Source organism: Arachis hypogaea, chromosome 17, assembly GCF_003086295.3.
Source record: "Arachis hypogaea cultivar Tifrunner chromosome 17, arahy.Tifrunner.gnm2.J5K5, whole genome shotgun sequence".
Lineage (NCBI taxonomy): Eukaryota > Viridiplantae > Streptophyta > Magnoliopsida > Fabales > Fabaceae > Arachis > Arachis hypogaea.
The window spans coordinates 126451261-126474088 of NC_092052.1; the positions used below are offsets into that span (position 1 = coordinate 126451261).

At 28.5% G+C, this 22828-nt stretch overlaps 1 long non-coding RNA gene across 2 annotated transcripts; it reads right to left on the reverse strand.

Annotated features, from left to right (window-relative positions):
- Positions 1–16691: 16691 nt before the first annotated feature.
- On the reverse strand, positions 16692–20263 carry LOC112764026 (uncharacterized). Of its 2 annotated transcripts, XR_011874922.1 has the most exons (6): positions 20064–20263; positions 19856–19933; positions 19366–19435; positions 19147–19168; positions 18030–18289; positions 16699–16931 (listed from the first exon to the last, which is right to left on the reverse strand). It is a non-coding gene; the product is annotated as an uncharacterized lncRNA (long non-coding RNA). The 2 variants fall into 2 exon arrangements; XR_003182980.3 differs by lacking the exon at positions 19147–19168 and having other exon boundaries at positions 16692–16931.
- Positions 20264–22828: the final 2565 nt, after the last annotated feature.

Sequence of the window (22828 nt, forward strand, 5' to 3'; positions counted from 1 at the left end):
TAACACATCAAATTTTGATCGGCGATTATAACTCAATAATAGTACTTTCTTTCTATAATAATACAAATTTAAATAATTAATTAGTATAAATTTAAATATTATACGTATTATTAATTTGTTTTTAAATAAAAAAATTAAATATATAAAAATTTAAAATTTTGCATTAATTTGTATATATAATATAAAAAATGTTTTAATAATTTCATATTAGTAAGAATTTAATGAGTCTTTATAAAATAGGTATCTTAATCTCCGTGGTCTCCTATCCTATTTATTCATAGAAGATAGAAAAGTGAAAATTTTACGGATCTTTATTTTTTTTGCTGTCGCAAATTTTTTTCGTAGGGTCTACGGATCCAAATTTTTTTGCCATCCCGCATTTTTCGCTAGTTTTTTTTTTTCTTTTTATATATAATTATTTCAGTTGCCGCTAATTCATCAATTAGCCAATTGAATAATTTTTTTCATATTTGATCATTGAACTTTGACGTTCGAATATAAGAACATTGACTTGCACGTATTGTTAGAGAGGGAAAGGTCAGGAAGTTACCAGGAAAGTACCCGTCCCAAATCCCAATCCTTAATTATACTTTTTTTTTTTTTTTTTTACTAATAGGAGACTCGAACCCGCAACTTCTTAATTGAGTATGGGAAGACTATATCATTTGAGTTATAATTCATTAGCTTAAATAATTATTTTTTTTACAAAAAATAAGAGGCTCGAACTCACAACCTCTTTAATTTTGTTAATAAGGCTCAATTATATACCGATTAAGATTTCTAAGTATGATGAAATATTATTTTAATTTTATGTTTGAGTGCCTTCAAATTTCGTCTTTAAATTAAAATATTTTTTAATATTTTATTTTATCATTTTTATTTTCGTATAAAAAATAAAACTTTTCTTTTATTATTATCTTTGTTTCTTTTATTTTCTGATATTTTTACTTTTAAATCACTATAATCAACTTTACCTTCACTACAATTACAATTTTTAATTACTTCTTAAAAAGAACATTAATAGGAAAAAAGTATTTTTTGAAGAAGAAAAATTAATTTTGAGTAAAAAATTAAAATAGGACAAAAAGTATTTTACCTTTTCTAAGTGATAAAATGCTTGCACCGAAGACTTTTTATTTTCTGTTTTCATTACTTTTTAATCATTAAAAATTGTAATCAATTCCTTTTGGTAAATCTGTTATTATTTTTTACTCATTTTTATGGTGTTACTCAGGAATTATCTTCTTTTAATTATAAAACTAATTCTCCATTTAAACTTTTGATAATTTCCAATTTAGTATACCTAATATGTTAATTTTTCAAATTAGTTTTATATCATAAATGATGTATCAAATGAAACATAATATTACGATTTTACTAAGAATATATCGTTAATAATTTCTTACAATATTATTGAAAAATAATTCTTTTAATAAAATTTATCGTTAAAAAATAAAAATCCCTTATAAAATATATAATTTAAAAAAAATATTTATTAGTATTTTGAAATTACATTCATGTTTCAAACTATTTAATCACTTGTAATCAAAACAAGAAAAATTAAAATACACTGGAACTGATAAGATCAAGCTAAGAAACAATGAATAATTCGTTATATTATTACTTTATTAGTGTAGTATAGACACATACATCAAATAATTGTTTTCAACTCAACATTTATACTCTCCTACATTATTCTAAAACCGTTTAGCACATTATTGCGCAGTAGACACTATCATTTGGCGGCAAAAAGGAAATTTGTAAGAAAAATAATAAAATAAAATTATGTTACGAATAAATTATCATTAAATTAGCTACTGATATAAAATATATATTAATAATATAAAATATATATTAATAATATATTTATATATAAATACATAATAATTAATTTAATATTTAGTTTTTATGTGCACATAAAGTTTTTATTATATATAATATTAGAAAAATAATTTTATCACTCAAACTTATCACTCTTTTTTATGTAATTCACTAAATTATTCTTTATTTTTATTATTTTATTATTCCTCATAACGGGTAAAAAAGTATTTATTTACTATAAGAATAATATATAATAAGAAAATAACATCATCAATTAAGAAATGATAATATTATTGCAATATTATTATAAATATAAAATAAAATACATAGTAAATGAAAAAAAAGTATATATAAAAAATTTAGGTAAACAAAAATACACAATAAAATCTATAAATGTAAAAGTATATTTCAAAAATTATTTTTGTTAGACAAAAATATATACTAAAAATTCATAAAAATCAAAATTTTTTTAACGTCATGACACTTTGTTTATTAAAAATAATTTTTAATGTGTAGTTTTGTATTTGCAAATTTTTAATATATATTTGTCTATCTTAAACTTTTTGTTAATGTGTATTTTTTTTAATCTATTTTCTATAAAACAAAATAATAAAAATTATAAAATAATAATTTAATCACATTTATTAAATTATTTAACAATTCTCAACTATTATCTCTGCGCACTTTAGTTTCTATCAAATAATATAGGAAAAGTCTAGGGCCAGCAATTTTGTTAAATTCTGGCCAGCATGTAACCAGCAAAGGAAAGTGAACCATTGGATGAAATTTCACACTAATTTCACACCATTAAAATTATTATTGATAACTATTTGATGACTACAAATCACAAAAGTTGCTGGCCCTAACATTTCTCAATAATATATATATAGCATTCCTCAATAATATATATATAAAATGAGAAAGCAGCATGTTTTTCTTCGATAATGTGTGTGGAGCGGTCAAGATCAATAGATAAGCGTGAGAGGAATAAGAGGCTTAAATAGAGAGAAGAAAGGTCAAGGTGCAATGTATCTTATTCTTATTCAAATGCTGTGTCCAGTGTCTGTGTGTGCCGCTTCACTTCGCTTTCGGTGTTCGGTGGTTGCTACTAAGCACTAAGCACTCATCTTCAATGCCTCACACAATTTCCACATCTGCTTGCTCCTTATTATCTTGCTACTAATTGTTGAAAGAAAAATTCTAGATAAGTAATATTTTTTTAAGTCAACATTTTAATAAATTAATTAATTTTATAACAAAATACTGAATATAAAAATTTATCTAAAATTACTAAAAAATATATTTAAAATTTAATAAAATAAAACATCTAAAATTTTTGAAAAGAAAATATAAAATCTGAAAAAACATTTAAAATCATAATAAAATCCAAAATTTTTAAAATTTAAACATACAAAATTTAGAGATATTATTTATTTTCATTTATCCTAAAAACAATATCTGAATCTTTTAAAATTTAAAATTTGAAATTTAGGTATAAAAAAATTCAAAATGATGCTTTGATTTTTAATAGTTTATTTTTATTTAATTACTTTTAATTATATATTCTTAAAAAAATATTTAAAACTTATAAAATTTAAACATTTAAAATTCAGATATAAAAAATATTTAAAATGATGTCTTTTCTTTTAATAGTTTACTTTTATCTTTATTGTATATTTTTAAAAAAATATTTAACACTTTAAATTAAACATTTGAAACTCAGGTATAAAAAATATTCGAAAGTGATAAATTTTTTTAACCATAATTAAAAAAGTTTTATTGTGTTTAGATTTTGAATGTTTTTTATTAAATTTTAAATGTTATTTTATAATAGTTTTAGATTTTTTTTAGATTTTAAATATTTTTTATTTAATTTTAGATGTTTTTTTTGGGGTTAGATTTTACATATTTTTTTATTTAATTTTGATTTTTTTTATTACAACTCAATTAATAATTAGTTATTGTTGATTAATATCTTAGTTAATTATCTAGCATGATTGTTTTTAATATATGATTAGGTTTTCTTTAATCGAATAAAAGCATATACCAATTTAATTATCAAGCAAAACTAATGATTATGCTATTGTGTTCCACGGGGTACGTAAACATGACTCACGACCGTTGTTGTCGTTGTCCTTAAATAAATGTCTTACAAACAAATGTCTTACGTGGTGTACTATGATTTGGTTGTCGTTGTGGGTTGCATTCTAAATTTCTAATAAAGCTTCTAGTGCTTTCTATAATAACAAAAAGAGAAAAAGAGAAAAGGACAAATAGGTCCTGACCTTTTATCCCGCAGACATTTTTGTTTCTGACTATTGAAAAATACTTTTAAGTTTTTGACCTTCACAAAATTTGGACGGATCAGTCCCTCAGTCAAAATGCCTTCGTCAGGGACTGATTCGTTCAAATGCTTCCGCCAGGAATTGATCCGTCCAAGTTTTGTGAAGGTCAGGGACTTAAAAGTATTTTTTAATGGTCAGAAACAAAAATATCCGCGAGACAAAAGGTCAGGGACGTATTTATTCTTTTCTCTAACAAAAAATATAAAGAGAAAGTAAGTAGTGATCATTAAAAGTTAAAAATTCAGATACACATAATTATCTTTATATAAAATTTATAATTAAAAATTATTAAATAATTTAATATATTGAATTAAATTATTATTTAATAATTATTAATTATTAACTTAAAAATAAATATAATTTTCACCTTATTAAAGGGAAAAGGGATGTTACATTGACAATACACGAGATGCTGTGTAATTTGCTTAAGCGATATACAGTTATACAGCCTAGTCAATAACATTGAAAATCTTTGATAATCTTATTGGGTCCAGTCGGTTGATTTCTCAATTACCTCGTGGACTCCGAAGTCCGATCCTGTCACGATGAAAATCTTTTTTGTTTTATCCATTCTTCATTTTTTCTTCTTTTTATTCTATTTCATCTTATTTTCGTTAATTAATAGTTTCTTTACTTTTTTTAAGGTTTGAAATATGTCTTAGAAACACAATACATATTCAGATAGAAGAAAACACAAAGTAAGAAAATTTAAACAGAAATTTTTATGCATACTTTGCTATTATCCCAATTCGAGAACATTTTCAATTGATCATTTTTTTACTTTTAAATATTTTTTAATTATTTATACACGTTCTACCCATGAACACAGCAACACAGACTTTTAATTCGTAACCTATTCTGTTAGCATTGTCATCGTTAGGGCTGAAAGTGAGTCAAGCTAACTCATGAGCCAGCTCGAGTTCGACTCGTTAACAGTTCGATAAGCTAAGCTCGTGAGCTGGTGAGTCAAGCTTGAACCTGAAATTGAGCTCATAAATTAAATGAGCCGAATTTAAGTTTAGATAAGCTCAGCTCATTAACTCGTGAGCTGGCTCGATTATATATATATATATATATATATATATATATATATATTATAACAATCTTAATTATTTAATATTTATATTTATTTTTTACATATAATTTTAATATAAGACATAAATAAAAAATTTATAATTTATTGATAGATAAATAATATATAAAATTGATCTTTTTAAATATTTTTAAAAATATATAAGTTATAATTTATTGATATAAAATTATAGATTATGTATCTATGTTTCTCTTATTTGAGCCAGCTCGTGAGCTCGAGCCAGCTCGTGAGCTTTTAGTGAGCCGAGCTTGAACCGTGAGCCAAGCTCAATTTTCGTGAGCCGAGCTTGAGCCTTTGAATTTGGTATAACTCGGCTCAGCTCGGCTCACTTTCAGTCCTAGTCATCATACACAAATTAAACCACAAATCCAACAATTTATAAGTCATAATAATAACATTTAAAAAGTGTCAATTCCAAAATTACACAAATATTACCTCATAGGCTCATACAAATTAAAACCAATATATAACTCCCAAAACAACTCATAATAAAAACAATCTATGATATTATAAAAGAAAGTACCAACGGCAACACACTCCTAAACTAATGATAAGATAATTGACTCAAACTTTTAAATTCTTCATTTTTATTTAAAATGAAAATCAAACTCTTTAAGTCAACTATTAATTAAAAAAGAGATTTTTTTTTTTCTTCTTAACAGCAACCACCACCAAGCGCCCATTATAGATTGAGATATGTAATTGAGTTCTTCAATACCAATTCTTTACATTCTTTACAAGCTATATCAATAATTTTTATTTACTATTTCATCAATAATTTTTCCTTATTGTTGCTTTTTTTTCCATGAATCTGAGCAACTTTAATTCATTAGCAAAATCCACGTTTTACATAATAAAAAATAGGACAAATTTATAGTGCAATATGTTTTATGATATTTGAGTAAAACTGGATTGCAAATATTTCAACAATTATGTTACATATACACTAAAATCAACTACAAGTATAAAATATATATTAAAATATAAATACACATTTAAAATAAATTAATAAATTATACATGTATTTATACATAAATATATTAGTAGCTAATTTTAGTATACAAATAACATTTTTAATTAAAATATTTTAATTATGTAAATTATCCTAAGAATCTAATCGGATACCGAACAATAGACTTGTGGAAAACTTATTCTTTGATTGAAATTGGATACTTTTTTCAAATTGAAGATTGGTGGGACATCTTAAACCATGATCATGTGTTGTGAGTATAAATAATAATAATAATAATCAAACAATTAACTAGTTCCATTATAATGTGATTAGACACAAAAGCTATATTATTATTGGAGGTACAAAATTAAAGGGCAGCATAATTCGGGTTAAATCAAGTACAAATATCACTAAAAATCCCACTAAAGTTATATATAGTAGTGGGTTGGCTTGACCTTTCATAGTTCATACCAGATTTTTCCTTTTCATTCTTGATGAAGCGGCTATGTTGTCTAAATGAATTGAACACGTTTTGTTTCTTTGTTTCTATGTGCACTATTTAATGAGAAACCGCTTGACAAAAAAAAAGGGGTCACTATATAGGGGCGGCAACATCTATCTGAGTTAAGTAGCCTTTTATAGTTTTATTTTTTATTTTTTTGCCGCTATTCACCGTTGAATTCACCAAAACAACATAAAATAATGCTAGCCGCCATAAAAAAAAGTCTTATTCCTCATTTAATTTCCACACTTGTTTTCAGTGACTCTCGTTTTTGTCCATGGCTTTGGTTACGTAGATTAGATAGAACTAGAATAAAATTTCTCAATTTATTGACATTGTTTTACTACTATTTAAGAGAAATAATTAATGTTCTCAAACCGAACTGAGTCATGGAATCACTCAAATTATATATTTAAAAGTTTAAAAATTTAATCAAAATTTAATTGAAATTAGATCTAATATAATAAAATAATATATTTTATATATAAAATATATACTTTTAAAAATATAAAATTTATAGGTATTATAATTTTAAATAGTTAATTATTAATAATCAAATCTGATTTAGTCATTATAATTTAGTGGCTATAAAATATAATTTAGAGATTAGTTCAAAATTAAAGAACATTAAGATTTTTATGATTCATAAATAATCACCACTTATGATCTGGTCCGTCTCGTATTATTCGGTAAGTGTCACTTATTACTTAAAAATTAAGTCTTGATCTATTATCATTACCTATAACTCATGCAACGAAATTTATATCTTGGCCCAAAAAAATTATAACTCATTCGTAACTCAAAAATATGATAATATTCAGCACAACAACATGATGACTCTATTATACTCATCATCCAACAATTCAATAAAATAGTTATATAGATATTTAAAATATCACGGTAACCATATTGTGATTCTTATCACAACCGTAATTTATGATTTGCTAACTGAGCATATTCAAAATGTTTAGTCTCTATTAAGTTTATATAAAATAAGGGATAAGTATTGTTTTGGTCCCTAACGTTGAGGGTCAGAATCGAAATCGTCCCTGATGTAATTTTTGACTTAAAATCGTCCTTTCTAATAAATTTTTTTAATTTATTCCTAAATTACCATACTTTAATTAAAAAAAATTATAAAATTTTTAAAAAATAATAAAAAAACGCGTTGGGAGGGGGGAGAAAAAGGGTATACGAAGGGGGAAGGGGGGACGGCGCTGGCGGCGAAACTTGGAGCCGCCGTCGCCGTCAGGAAACCCAGTGCCAACCCGTCGCCGTTGGGGATCGCGAAGGAGAGAGGAGATGCGAGCCACTACCGCCGCCTTGCCGCATCGCAACCTCGCCGCCTCGCCACCTCTGCCTCCTCCTCCTCCTCCTCTCATCTTCGCCGCTTCGTCAACTCGGGTCGTCGCGAGCTTTTCCTTCGCGGAGGCGCCGCTTACTGCCACCGGGTCGTTCGTCGCGGTCTTTCTCGCAGCTGCTTCGCCTACGACCGCCGCGTCCGTCTTCCTCAGCTGGTTCTGTTCCCACCACGTACTATTGTCGGCGTTCAGAGGTCGCGTTTCGACATTCAGGTAGGTTGATTCCTGAATCAGAATCTCCCATTGCAGAAATGGAATTGTTGTTTTGATGCTAAAAGCTGATGTTGAGGTGTTGAATTAGATTGTTGAATTCTTGAGGTTGTAATTTCTGTATTCGCAGTCTGTAATTTTGCTTGATCTTGAATTTCGATTGATGATTCAGCTTCTAATTTTTTGATTTCGTGTTCTGTTGATGGTTTTTCTGTTGTGTCTACTATGAAACACTGGATTTGAATTTTTGCTTGAAATTCTGAATCTGGAATTTGATATTGTGATTGATATGTAATTTCTGTTGATGAATTTTTTTTGAATCTGGAGGAGAAGGTAATTGTGCTGGTAGTGGTGAGGGTATTTTTGTCCAAAAAAATTAAAAGGACGATTTTAATACGAAAAAAAACGTTAAGGATGATTCTAAATGGAATACGTTGGGGACGGTTTTGATTCTGACCCTCAACGTTAGGGGGCACCGGATTCGATGGTCCCAGAACGTTTGGACCATTAAATGGTCCTATAACAAAATATGTTTTTTAAGTTTTTTAATAACTGATAAATAGTCTTTATCTAATTTTAATTACAAATTAACCCCATTATTTTATTTAATCATAAAAACTATTTTTTATTTTATAAATTATTATTTTATCATTAATCTATTATGTTTATTAACAATAAAAAATAAAAACAATAACGAATTAGATTTTCTATTGATCGTAATAAATTTTTTGGCTATTCCAATCGATTAAAAGATTATATTTGATCCGTGACGTTCGTCTAGGACTATGAAATCATGTTTCTTTGAAAATCAATCGATTGGATTATCAAAACAATCGATTGAATTACAGGTTTTCCATAACTCAAACGATTGGACTACAGGTTGTTATCACAAAACAATCGATTGAACGATGACTAAAATGTGGGTTTAATAATTCAATCGATTGCTTATACTACCCAATCGATTGAATGCTTCAAAACAACTTGAGTTCTCACAATTCAATCGATTGGTTGTGTTACCCAATCGATTGAAGTCATCAAAACAATATGGATTTGCCGAATTCAATCGATTGGTTGTGCTACCCAGTAAATGATACATAAAAGACATATAAAATTGATTAACCATCACTTACAATTCCTAGGCACAAAAAGTCACAAGTCTTTTCAAATACGTATAATATATTATTATTTATCCAAAAGAGAGAATGCATAACCAATTACCCTAAAGAAGACTGAAAGTTTGGAGTCTCATTCATTTATGCAGTCAATCACGTTCACATGCTCAAGTGAATAAGCTCAAGAAGACAATGTTATAAGAATGCAAAATTGATATCACAGTTCTAAGATCTGAATATAGCTAAAACTAAAAGACGGACAAGATGCAATTCTTAGTGGATTAGGATCAGCTTCAATTCTTTCCATTAATATCAAGTTCTAGATATGCAAATCCATATTGTTTTGACGACTTCAATCGATTGGGTAATACAACCAATCGATTGAATTGTGAGACCTCAGGTTGTTTTGAAGCATTCAATCAATTGGGTAGTATAAGCAATTGATTGAATTATTAAAAATCCACATTTTAATCATCGTTCAATCGATTGGGTAATATGACCAATCGATTGCTTTTTGTGAAAACCATGCTGCCTTGCAATTTTTAATTGATTGTTTTGTGATAACAACCTGTAGTCCAATCGATTGAGTTATGGAAAACCTGAAATTCAATCGATTGTTTTGATAATCCAATCGATTGATTTTTAAAGAAACACGATTTCACAGTCCTGGATGAACGTCATGGATCAAATATCACTACAACAATATAGACTATTTTTTAGAATTATTATGTGTCAAAAAAATTTAAAATTCGACAAAAAAAATAATATTTGACACTATTTTAACTATTTTAACATATAAGTAATTATAAAAAAAATTTAAATCTTATTTTGATAAATATTAGCCATAAAAAATAATTTGTTAGAAAAATTTGAGAATATATTTTTTGTGATACTTATTAACCGTAAAAAATACTATTTATTTTGACATTTATTGACCATAAAAATATCTCAACAAAAATTTTTAACAAAGAATGAGATGAGATCTTGAAATTGAAGCTGAGATTTTGAAGATGAAGAATAAGTAGTATGATCTCAAACTGAGAGCAGTGTGATGCTAAAATTGACGGAACTCAACGAAGAAAAGGAATAATGGAGTAAGTTGAAAACAAATGAGTGTCAAAATTGAGGAGTAATTTTCTACAATCAAATTATTCATCAAAAAATATAGAAAATTTGACATTTGTGATATTTGTCAAAAATATATATTAATTTTTACACTTAACTATGGCTGTTAAAAAAAATCATGTTAAAATAGCTCTTTTTTCTTGTAGTGTATAATCTTTTAATCGATTGGAATAGCCAAAAAGTTTATTACGATCAATGGAAGATCTAATTCGTTATTGTTTTTGTTTTTGATTGTTAATAAACATAATAGATTAATGATAAAATAATAATTTATAAAATAAAAAAATAGTTTTTATGATTAAATAAAATATATGAAATTAATTTGTAATTAAAATTAGATAAAGACTATTTATCAGTTATTAAAAAATTTAAAAAATATGTTTTGTTATGGGACCATTTAATGGTCCAAACGTTTTGAAACTATCAAATCTTTTACCACGTTAAGAACCAAAACAATACTTATCCCTATAAAATAATATTAGATCAAAGTAAAAGATATATAAAAATTTAATATTCACTCAAGTCTTTTTTTTTTAATTATTACCGACTTGAGTACTTTTACAGATATCCATCCATCTAATATTTTTTGGAGTATTATGTAGTTCATTTGTGGAGAAGACAAAATAACATCTCTTCTACAAGAAATTATACTTTGAATAGACCCTTTAACAACAAGAACATAATCAATGCAACTAATCTACTCATTTTTACTTTTTTTTTTTTTTTTTTAATTTGAACAAATTTAATAGCCAATTTCTAACTTAATTGAAGAAGCAGATTTAATCCACTTCTCAAATCCATGAAAAATAATACATTACAACATCACATTATATGTGCAATTCAAAAAGTAGTCAATTTTAACATTCACATTTAAATCACTTTAATGAATATATAATATTAGCCGTCTATTTAGATGCATGCATGCATGCTTAGTGCCACCGTTTTTATGTTTAATGTGTTTTTGTCCACCATTTTTCATGTTTAATGTGTTTTTGTCGTCTCATGATTCCAACTTTGCTCCTTGAGATACACTGGTGAATGATAATACAATAGAATAAATCAAAGTAAAAGTTTCCACTTAATCATTCAAGAATAGATATTTTTTTTATAATAATAATAAGTTGTTTATTTTGATTTTCAATCTAATAGTCCTAATAATACCCTTTTCATGTTGCAACATTGCAACATACATATAATGCTAGCGGCTGTGGTGAGATCGCAACAATAACATGCGGTTTCAATAGCAGCCTCAACTTTTATCAAATATGTTTTTTTTCTTAAACTATATGAATAGGAAAATTTAGCCATAAAATAAATAATCATATTACGTGTATACTAAATTTAGTCATTAGTACAAATTAACATTAAAAATAAATTAAATTATACATAAATATATTAATGACTGATTTTAGTCATTACTTTAATGTATAAATAATATTTTTGTAAAATAAATTATTATGTATTTATGCCAATGAGTAATAGCTCAAATGGCATAATTTTCCCATACTCAATTAAGAGGTTGCGGGTTTGAGTCTCATATTTTTGGTAAAAAAAAAATTATTATGTATTTATATTTAATCATATATATATTTTATATATTTTTTCATAATTAATTATTAAAATAGTCAAAATTTTATAAGAAAATTGATCTGCTCCCTATAATTATACTATAGACTATAGTTCAAAAATTAAATCAAAAGAATATTAGAAGTTTTATGACTCATAAACCATAAAAAACTATAACTCAGCCAATAACTTAAAAACATTATAATATTTTGTACAAACTCAATCACAGGTCATTAGTAACAAACATGATAATATTTCGTACAAATTCAATCATATCTAAAAATTTAATACTCACTTGAACTACTCTCATGATGTTCTTTAAATTATTACTAATAACTTACGCAGAGTACCTTTTGTAAGTATCCACTTATGTTCTTTGAAATTTAGCGTATACCTCATTTACGAAGAAGATAGGACCACGTTCTTTCTTTTGTGACCAGTTATATCAGAGCAGACTCTTTATCACCAAAGAATAAAAATAATTAATTTTTTTTAGAACAAAATAATCAAATATTTTATAAACATAAAATTAATCACTATTCATATTATTTATGTTGCCTATAAAATTTAGTTATAAAAATAAATAAAGATCATTTAAATAATATGATTTGTCACTAATTTTTTTTATATTTGTAACAAAAAAAATTTAATTTTAATACACGGTTAATCTAAAAAATTTTATATGTATATAATTACATATCATTATGTTAATAAAATATATAAACCATTTTATCAGTATCAAAATTAAACGTTAAATATATATTTTTTATATACATAATATGCATTTGCTTATTTTGTTTGCACGTGAGTCTGAATTTTAATAACATTTGTCATTACATACATATATGTTTAGAAATTCAACGTTCTTATCATGAGGCTAAAATTCTGCAAACATGCACGAACAGTATGCAATGCTTTAATTTATTATAGCTTTTTTGCAGGTTGCAGCATCATAGCCTCCAAAAAAACAGCAAGGAACCTCCCCTCTTCAATTGGCACGTTACATCAAAGCATACATCTTTCAAATTGCAAGTTGCAGCAACACAGCTTCCAAAGAAACAGTAAAGAATCTCCTGTCTTGAATTGCCACGTTCCATTAAACCATACCAGTTTCAAATTGTACAGAATAATAAAACACCAAGATATAGGTTTGAGTTACGTTTCAATCCAATAAAAGTACAGAGAATCAGAGATTACAATAGCGTCAGATTCACATTTGATAGGAATTGTTATTTATTCGGCGGTTATTTAATACACCCGCCAAAAAAAGTAAACTATATATAAATTTAAATTTAAAATTTGAATTAATTTGTTTGATTTTAAGATTAGGTTAAGGCTTAGATATATTTAGCAATTTGATCTTATTATGGATGGATCCATTTATTTTAATTCAATGATTTTTATTATTTAGATAAATTTTTATTAGCAATAATATGAATTTAATTATAATTAATTTTGTAATAAAAATACATAAAGAGTACATAAAGTATAATTATCTAACAAATATTTGTTTAGATTTTCATTTTAATTTTTTAAATAAAAATATAAATAAAATATATTAGGTGATTATACCTCATGTACTTCTACTACAAAATTAATTACAATTAAATTTACATTATTACTAATGAAAAATTATGTAAGTAACAATTTTAATGAAAAATTTTATCACATCTTCCACTGATCTCTTCTAGATAGGTATATATGATTCTGACAATATCTTTAGTATTGGTTACTACTATATATTAGTATTTTAGTATACATCACAAAAATTCAAAAAAAAAAAAGAAATTTTTCAAAACATTGAAACCAACTAATAAAATACGCATAATTCAAAAATTTAGATGTATACCATAAAAATTTTGATATACAATACAAATATTTTTTGAAAAATTATATGTCCAAAATATTAACACCCAATTAGTATAACATATAAATTTTGGTGTATAATATTGAAATTTTAGTGCATAGCACAGAAATTTTAGTATGTAGTTTTGGAAGACTGGTAGCCAAGAACATTGACTCACCTACAAAAATTTATGTAATATGTGCAAAATTTTCTATAGTATATTGATAAGTTTGTGTTACAGCAAAATATTTTGTGTGCATCAACCTATTGGCCAGCGGCAGACCCTTAAATGGCGCTCAGATCCACGACGGATTAGTCCTTGACCTGTCGGGTTGGGGGATACCGTGGGCAACCAAAAAATTTGTGTTCTATCAATATGAAAAAATTTAGAGAAAATGACAAATTGGTCCCTGATCTTTTTTCCCGCGGACATTTTCATCCTCGAAGAATGAAAAATACATTCCTGTCCCTGACCCGTGTAAAACATAGACAAATTAACCTTTCCGTTGAATTCGGCCAACGGAAAACTCTAATGTGACAAACGTGGAGCTGACCTGTCCGTAACGGGTTGACACGTGGCTATGAGCTTTTGGAAACAGGACAAATTAGTCCCAGGCATGAAAACGACGCCGTTTCGCTACCTCCCCTCCAAACACACTTTAATCCCCTTATGCAATACCCAGAAGACCCATACTTGAGTTACAGAATTACTGAAAATCCTAAGCAAAGAAACGATTAAACTCCCTCATCTCTGTTTCTCCCTCCAAAAATTACAACACATAGAAGAGCAATCGGTGCGGGGTTGAAGTTGGTATCGAAGGCTAAGAAGAAGGTTGCGCTGAGATCGTGGTTGCTGTCTTCGTCAGAAGGTAAGATCGCCTTGTTTAACGATGAAGTTTCAGTTATTCATGAGTGAACTAGTTGTGAAGGCATAGTGTGTGCATATTTACCGTGTGGGTAACAATGGTGGAATGAACTATAAAAAAGGTTTATAAATTGTCGTGTGTAGGATTAGAGGGAGGGATTGTACTAGGGCAATGGTGTTTCATTCATAATTTGTATTTTTGTTTTTTGAATTTACACGTAGTTGTTCATGGATTCATTTCAGATGGTTGATGTTTTTGTGGTGCCGATTTTTCACCATGGAGGTAACTTTGTCAGAGCAAGTGATGGATCCCTGGTTTATCAAAATGGAAAGGAAGAGAGGTTCCCTGAGATGGACCTGGACTTTGTGAATTTCGGAGACCTTGTGATTGTTTAAGGGCTTGGGATACCAGTCATACAAGGCAGTATAATGGTATGATCCAACAAGCACTGACATTGAATCCGGGCTGAACATATTAACTGGGGATGTAAGAATCAATGCAATGGGAGAAAACATAATGAAGAACCAACAGAAGGCTAAGTTTCATATATACTTTGACCACCCTGTTGATGATCCCGAGGTTGTTGATGATGCTGTCCAGGACAGAGATACTGTAGTGGAGGTAGATGAAAGTTTAGAGGAACTGAAGACATCCTCTTCCTCAAATAACGGGTACGAAAGCACGGAAGACGTGTTGTATAAACCTCCACCACCTGGAATTGAGAGCGACAGTACGAAAACTGATAGCAATGGCGGGGTTGCTGGTGGCAAGAGAAAAAAAGTATAAAAGGTAAAAAGAAGGTAGTGACTCCAAAGAAGGTAGCGAAACGGCATCGTTTTCATGCCTAGGGATTAATTTGTCCTTTTTCCAAAAGTTCATAGCCACGTGTCAACTCGTTACGGATAGGTCAGTTCCACGTTTGCCACGTCAAAGTTTTCCGTTCTTCGAAGACGAAAATATTCGCGAAAAAAAGATTAGGAACCTATTTGTTTTTCTGAAAAATTTATGTGTAGTATATATTGAATCAAAGAGAATAATGATCTTGTGAGAATGATTGGAATAAGGAGATTAGTTTCATTATATTGTATAATTGGGTTTATATATAAGGGGTGCTGGCTCCTTAGGTAGCAAATCATGTAGTGCAAAAAATAACTAACTCATTCCTAATTGATTCTAACTTAATGCAGTTAATTCATAAACTAATTTGACTAGTTATATTTGGTTGCTAAAGATAAATATCTTATTGCTAACATTCCTCCTCAAATTGGAGCATACAAATTGTATGTTCTCAACTTGGACATAAAGAACCAAAACTGAGGTGGAGGAATAGCCTTGGTTAAGATGTTAGCAAGCTGGTGCTTAAGGGCCATTTATTTTGCTTTTAGCGGTAATTTATTTTGTTTTTAGCAGCAATAAAAATAGCCACTAATATATTTACTAGCAAATAGACATTAGCCGTCTTATACTTTGTCGCTAAAAGGTTTCAGTGGCAATTATCCATTTGCCGATAAAGACCTTTTTAATGGCCGCTAAAAGTTATAATTTTTTGCGGCAATTATACAATGGCCGGTAAAGACCTTTTTAATGACCGCTAAAAGTTATAACTTTTTGTGACCATTTTTTTGGTAATTTATATGGCCACTAAAAATAATTCTAAGTTTATAATATTATTCACTTTTAGTTGTTATTGTTATTGTCGCTAAAACCTTAAGTCATTTTTTAATTATATTATACTCATTTTATTAGAGCTAACAACCTATTTGTTTTCTAAAATCTCAAATTATTTTTTAAGACAATTATTATTATTTTCACATAATATAAATATATTCAAATTAATTACTACAAAATGAAATATTTTATTAAACACAATAGCAATAATAAGTCTACATATCTAATCTAAGAAGTATGTTTTAAAATGTAGAAAATTACAATAGTAACATCCAAGAAAATATCTTGTGATTGCAAAGCTATAATAAGATGTGATTGCATATAATATTTGAGTTTCAAGCATTAACATTTACAATGATACTAAAACCTATCACAAAATTTCGAGAAGAACAATGATAGAGCATGTTGTTTTCTTCACTTTTCAAACTTCCTTGTGGATAAGTCTTTGATCAAAAGTCACACACCTGCAAGAAGTTTTCTATTAGAATTATTAAAAATTAGATTTGTAATGACTTCTATTCTTATATGATTTCAGTGAACAAATATTCCAATGAATCTAGTTCTAGTTGTCTATCAATGTTGTTTATAACAAAGACTAAATGCTTTTGGCCTTCAATGCAAGCTCAGAAATAGTACGAGTTAAAAGAATCACATCTATTATCATGAAAAAGTACCATCAGGCAGTACCAGCATACAAAAGAAATAGTAGAAAGCAGTTTATAGTCTCAATGCTTGCCAGTACTTTTCCTCACAGGTGAGAAGAGACATTGCTAGAATGAGTTATCTATCATGTGCATTCAAAACAAAGTTCTTACAAAAACATAATTGAAACAAAAAGCAAGAAGTGAATGAAGAAAAGAATAAAAATAAAATAAATGGCATCCCGAGGTAATTGCATGCAAGGGATAAATTAGACTAAGATAGTGTTTCACCTTAAAAAAAGAAATAAAAAGTAAAACAAACAAAATATGAGGTACTTTCCAATTCACTCATACAGGGCTCGTATAGGTAGCGTTTGTTTTGAGGTATTGAGACAGAGACCGAGAGACTGAGACACAATATCATGTTTGTTGGTTCAGAGACTGATACTAAAATTTCTGTCTCTATCCCTAAAATTTCAGTATTCCAGTACCTCCAAAAAGTAGGGACACAGGGACTGAAATTTTTAGAGACGGATACTGAAATTTTAATAATATTTTATACCTAAAATACTCTCATTTCAATTAATTAATTCCAATTTTATCCTTTGTGCAAATTAAATTAGAATTTTATTCTTGTTTCAATTTCTGTCTCTCACTTTGTATCAAATAGAATACTGAAATTTATTTCGGTCTCTGTCTCTTAGTCTCTGTCTCTCTACTAAATGCTACCATAATGAACAAGACTGGACTAAAGATTAAGTAATCACCAGTATAAGTTAGGTACTCAGAGCATCATCACTTTCCTTTTTAAACTTGAAAGAAACAATTATCAATTATTAAGCATATAATCACAATTACACCATTTGGATCACATACAAAATAATATTTGTAAGCATATATATCATGTTAGAAGACACATACTTGAGCTCGAGGATCAACGTTGAGTCCAAAACTTGCACACAACAGAAAAATATCCCTTGGTTAATCTTAAGTTCAAGTACTGCTAAAGAAAAAACAGAACTAAATAAATAATTAAAAAGGAACTTAGTTTACGTACCAACTGTTAGTGAATTATTAAAATGAACCACCTAATAGTTCTTATATTGGAATTGCCTTAATGTATATATGGCATGTGCCTAACGCCGCTTGCTGCTGCTAGCTTTCCCCACTATACTTATCATCTATCAATAATTAAATAATAATGCACAATAATGAGTCAATTAACAATGAATCAACATGATTAAGCACAACAACATGAAATTCAAAGGAGAAACAGACACCATTTCCTTTATCTAGTTTCATAGTTGCTTCCTGGGATGACTATATTACACCATTTCCTTTATCTAGTAAGTGAAGCATTTGGTTTAATTACTCTTTTGGTCCCTATAGTTTCACGAAATTTTCAATTAGGTTCTTATAACTTTTTTCTTTTTAATTGGGTCCTTACATCAATTTTTTTTTTTCAATTAGGTCCCTCTTAGTAGTAATTGGCATAATTGTATAGGGACCCAACTAAAAAGAAAAAATTGGTGTAGGGACTCAAATAAAAGGAAAAAAAAGTGTAGGGACTCAATTGAAAAAAAAATTGGTGTAGGAACCCAATTAAAAGAAAAAAAAATATAGGGACCTAATTGAAAATTTCACGAAACTATAACAATCTGAATACTTCTACTAATAACTTGTAATGAATGCTGGTTATTTTATCTTCTTATAATATAGGCTAAATTTCTTCAAGTTGCTGTTAGACACAAAAATAAAGTTAGATTTAATGGTAACATTCTCTATAATCACAAACTATGAAATAGTATACCACACTACAACTACTCTAACTAACTAGTCAAATGGTTCTTTCATTATGTGATCTAATGAACTACCAAGCCACAGGAACCTACGTACTGAACACCAATAAGCTTCTTAGTTTCCTATTCTATCACTAATTTTATGCATCCTATTATGTTTCAAACTTGTATATATATACCAACAGGTATGATTAGGATGTGGCAGCCACAGCTAATTTCTTATGGAAATATGGACTTACCGAATTTCTCTCTGTAGAGAAACTACAAAACAAAGATTTTACAAAATCAGAACCAAATACACACTAAAAAGATATTAATGAAGAGTGACAATAGAAAGCATGGATTTACTTAAAAATGAAAGTTTGATGTGTGTAGGTTTTAGAAGAGCATGTGGTAGCATGAAAATAAATACTTGAATGGGATTTTTGATGGAAAAAATTAAAGCTTCAGATATTTACCAGTGTGATTTACATGGCAGGTACTTCTATAGTTTTATTTACATGGATCAGTCACAATTATCTTGAATGCCTGCATACAAATAAGTGTATATAGTCAATAAACTTTTCAGAGCATTTTTAGAGAGCTGTTAGGAAAATATTTTCTTTTTTGAAAGAAAAGGAAGTTTACCTCAAAAGCATGACCATAATGTTTCCCAAAGATCCCTTTTCTCTAAAACAATTAATCTAGTTTCACTAAAGTTTGCTAAATCAACTAAGTCTAAAACCTCCATTTAATTTGAACTTGGAATCTTCCATTTCATCTACTTCTTATATTAGAATTGTAATAAAAAAATTTGTATATCCAATCATATTTTGGACAAAATTCAAAGAACAGAGAAGAGAACCAATCTTACAGAGAAGCAACTATGATCTAATTCACAGTTCAAACTGTCCAAGAATCACAGAACCACACATATACACGATTCTCAATATGAGGGATAAAGATTACCTCCTTTTCAACAATGGAGGAAACTCTGGTAGGAGCTGAGGGGCCAGAGCAGAATTTTCGCGCTGACTGGCTTAAAAGCTGAAAAAATAAAAAAAATAACATCAGGTTTCACTTAAAATATCAACGGATCAACTACCTTCACATTTCCCTCCATGTCTCCATTGAATTTGAAATTTCATCATAAGAGATTAGTAAGAGAAAAACTCACCAAGGGATATGGGCTACTAGAAGAAACCCTCCGCCTTATGATACCGAGCATGATTCCCCGGCAACTTTAAAATCTAATTTCCCCCGCACAAAGAAAAAAAAGGCAACAATTTCAACAACCATCATGAGCTGAGAAATTACTAGCCGTAATAGCAAATTCACGCAACAGATAATATCTTCGATCCAATTCGTTTCAGAGGAAACAACACGTGCCAGATTGATAAACCACTATTTTATAGTTTATTTTGTATTGAATTGAGTGGATTTTGTCAATTATTCTCCCACTTATTCATATAATTTGCATGTTTTTAAGTTTTCTTCTAAATCTTGTGCTGTAATTGAAAACATGCTTTTTAGGTCTTTAAATTACTAATTTTTAATTTTCTTTTATTACCATTCGATGCCGTGATATGTCTGTTAAGTGATTTCATGTTTTATAGGGCAGGAATGGCATAAAGGATGGAAAGGAAATATGCAAAAGTGAAAGGAACACAATAAATTGAAGTTTTGAGAAGCTGGTGTCCACGCGTATGCATGGCTGACGCGTACACGTGACCAAGCCATAACCAAATGACGTGCACGCGTGGCTGATGCCTACGCGTGACCAGGAATTCATCCAAGCGACGCATACACGTGGCTGACGCGTACGCGTGACAAGCGTCACGTGTCTCAGTAAAGAGAATTCGCTGGGGGCAATTTTTGGACTGCTTTTGATCCAGTTTCAGGCCCAAAAATGAAGACAAGAGGTTGGGGAGTAGAGTTGTACAGGGAATTCACTATTCATTCATTCACACTTTAGGTTTTAGATGTAGATTTTTAGACAGAGAGGCTCTCTCCTCTCTCTAGGTTTTAGGGTTTTTAGTCTTACTTTTTCTTAGCTTCAGAATTTTATCTTGCTTTAATTTAGTTTTCTTCTACCTTTTATTGTTCTAGTATATTACTTTATCTTCTCTTGTTGATTTCTTTATTTTTTCAATTTAGTTTATGAACGCTTCTTGTTAGATTTAATTCTCTTTTAATGCAATTAGAAGTGTTTCATGTTTATGGCTTCTTTCTTTAATTGTTGGTTATTGATTCCTTGCATTTATTAGTCTTAGATTTTACTATCTCTTATTAATTTTATATGCTTTTATTCTGTGCATTCCAAGTGTTTGATAAAATGCTTGGTCGAATTTTAAAATAGATTTTTGTATTCTTGGCCTGGGTTGATGATTTGGAGACTCTTGAATTGTCAAAGTCTCTTATTGATTGGTAATTGAATATTGCCGGTTAGCTTGAACTTCACTAAATCTAGTCTCTCACTATGAGTTGACTAGGACTTGTGAACTCAAGTTGATTGTATGCACTTGACTTTGCTTCATTGGTTAGAGGTTAACTAATAAGTGAAAGCAATTTACATTTACCATCACAATTGACGATGATAACGAGGATAGGACTTCTAATTCTCTTTCCTTGCTACGAGCTTTCTTAGTTATTAGTTTATTTTCTTGCCATTTTACTTTCTTATTTCTTATTTCAAAATCCCAAAATGAAGTACATTATAACCAATAATAAATACACTTTCATACAATTCTTTGAGAGACGACCTGAGGTTTAAATACTTTGGTTAATTTTATTGGGTTTGCTTAAGTGACAAACAAATTAAACGTTGATTGAGGTTTAATTGTCGGTTTAGATATATACTTGCAACGCAGTTTTATTGAGAAATTCTTTACCGACATTTTTTTCCGTCACAGATTTCGATGTATTTACATATTCCAGCTGTTGTAGATGTAGATTTTAAAAACTACTAAAAATTTGAAATAGTAATAATAATAAATATCAAAGAATAACACAAATGCGAATTCTCTGAGCAAGAAAAGAGAGAAAACGGAAAGTGCGTAACAATAAGAAAAAGGTAAACAAAGAAAGGAAGAACCCTAGCTAGAGTGCAAAACACGAAGAGTGATTGGAAGATCAATCGATCGAGAAACAGAGAGAGCTTCGATTTCAACTTCGATTTTAGGATCAAGCAAGCAAATAACGTAAAAGTAATAACACAAAGAGAATCACAGGTTTCTGAGTATTTAAACCAAACAAAATACAGTTAATTACAATTAAAAATAAAAAGAAAAATATTCTACGAAGGAGTAGGATGATGGACGGCGGCTGTCAACGATGACAACGGTTACAGCGGTGGTGATCAGCGATGGAAGGAAGTTACGCGAACTAACCTAGTGCGATATTTTTCTTTCTTTTTCAACTCTTCTCTCTCTTTCCACTTTTCAATTTGATTTAGGGTAAGATATTAAAAAAAATTGATAACAAAAGTTTAGCGGCAATAATGGTAATGGCTGTTATAATAATTTAGAAAAATAAAAATACAAATAAAAAAGATAATAATTTTCTGGCAATAGTAATAATGACTACTATAACATATAGTAATAATGACAAATATATAATTATCGCAAAAACATAACTTAAATTAAAGAATTAGGGGCCATTATGTTATTGACACTAAAAATTTGTCGCTAAAACATATTTTTTTTGTAGTGATAATTTGGCGTTATACTTATAACTCGGCCATTGTACCTATAATTTAACCGTTACAATCTGATCTATTCCATATTATTTTGTAGTTGCCCTTATTATTCAGAGAAAAAGTCAAATAAATAGAATCTATTAACGATAACTCGATCAATGACACTTATATCTCGGCCCAAAGAAGTTATAACTCGACCCATAACTCAAAAATATGATAATATTTTGTACAAACTCAATCACAGG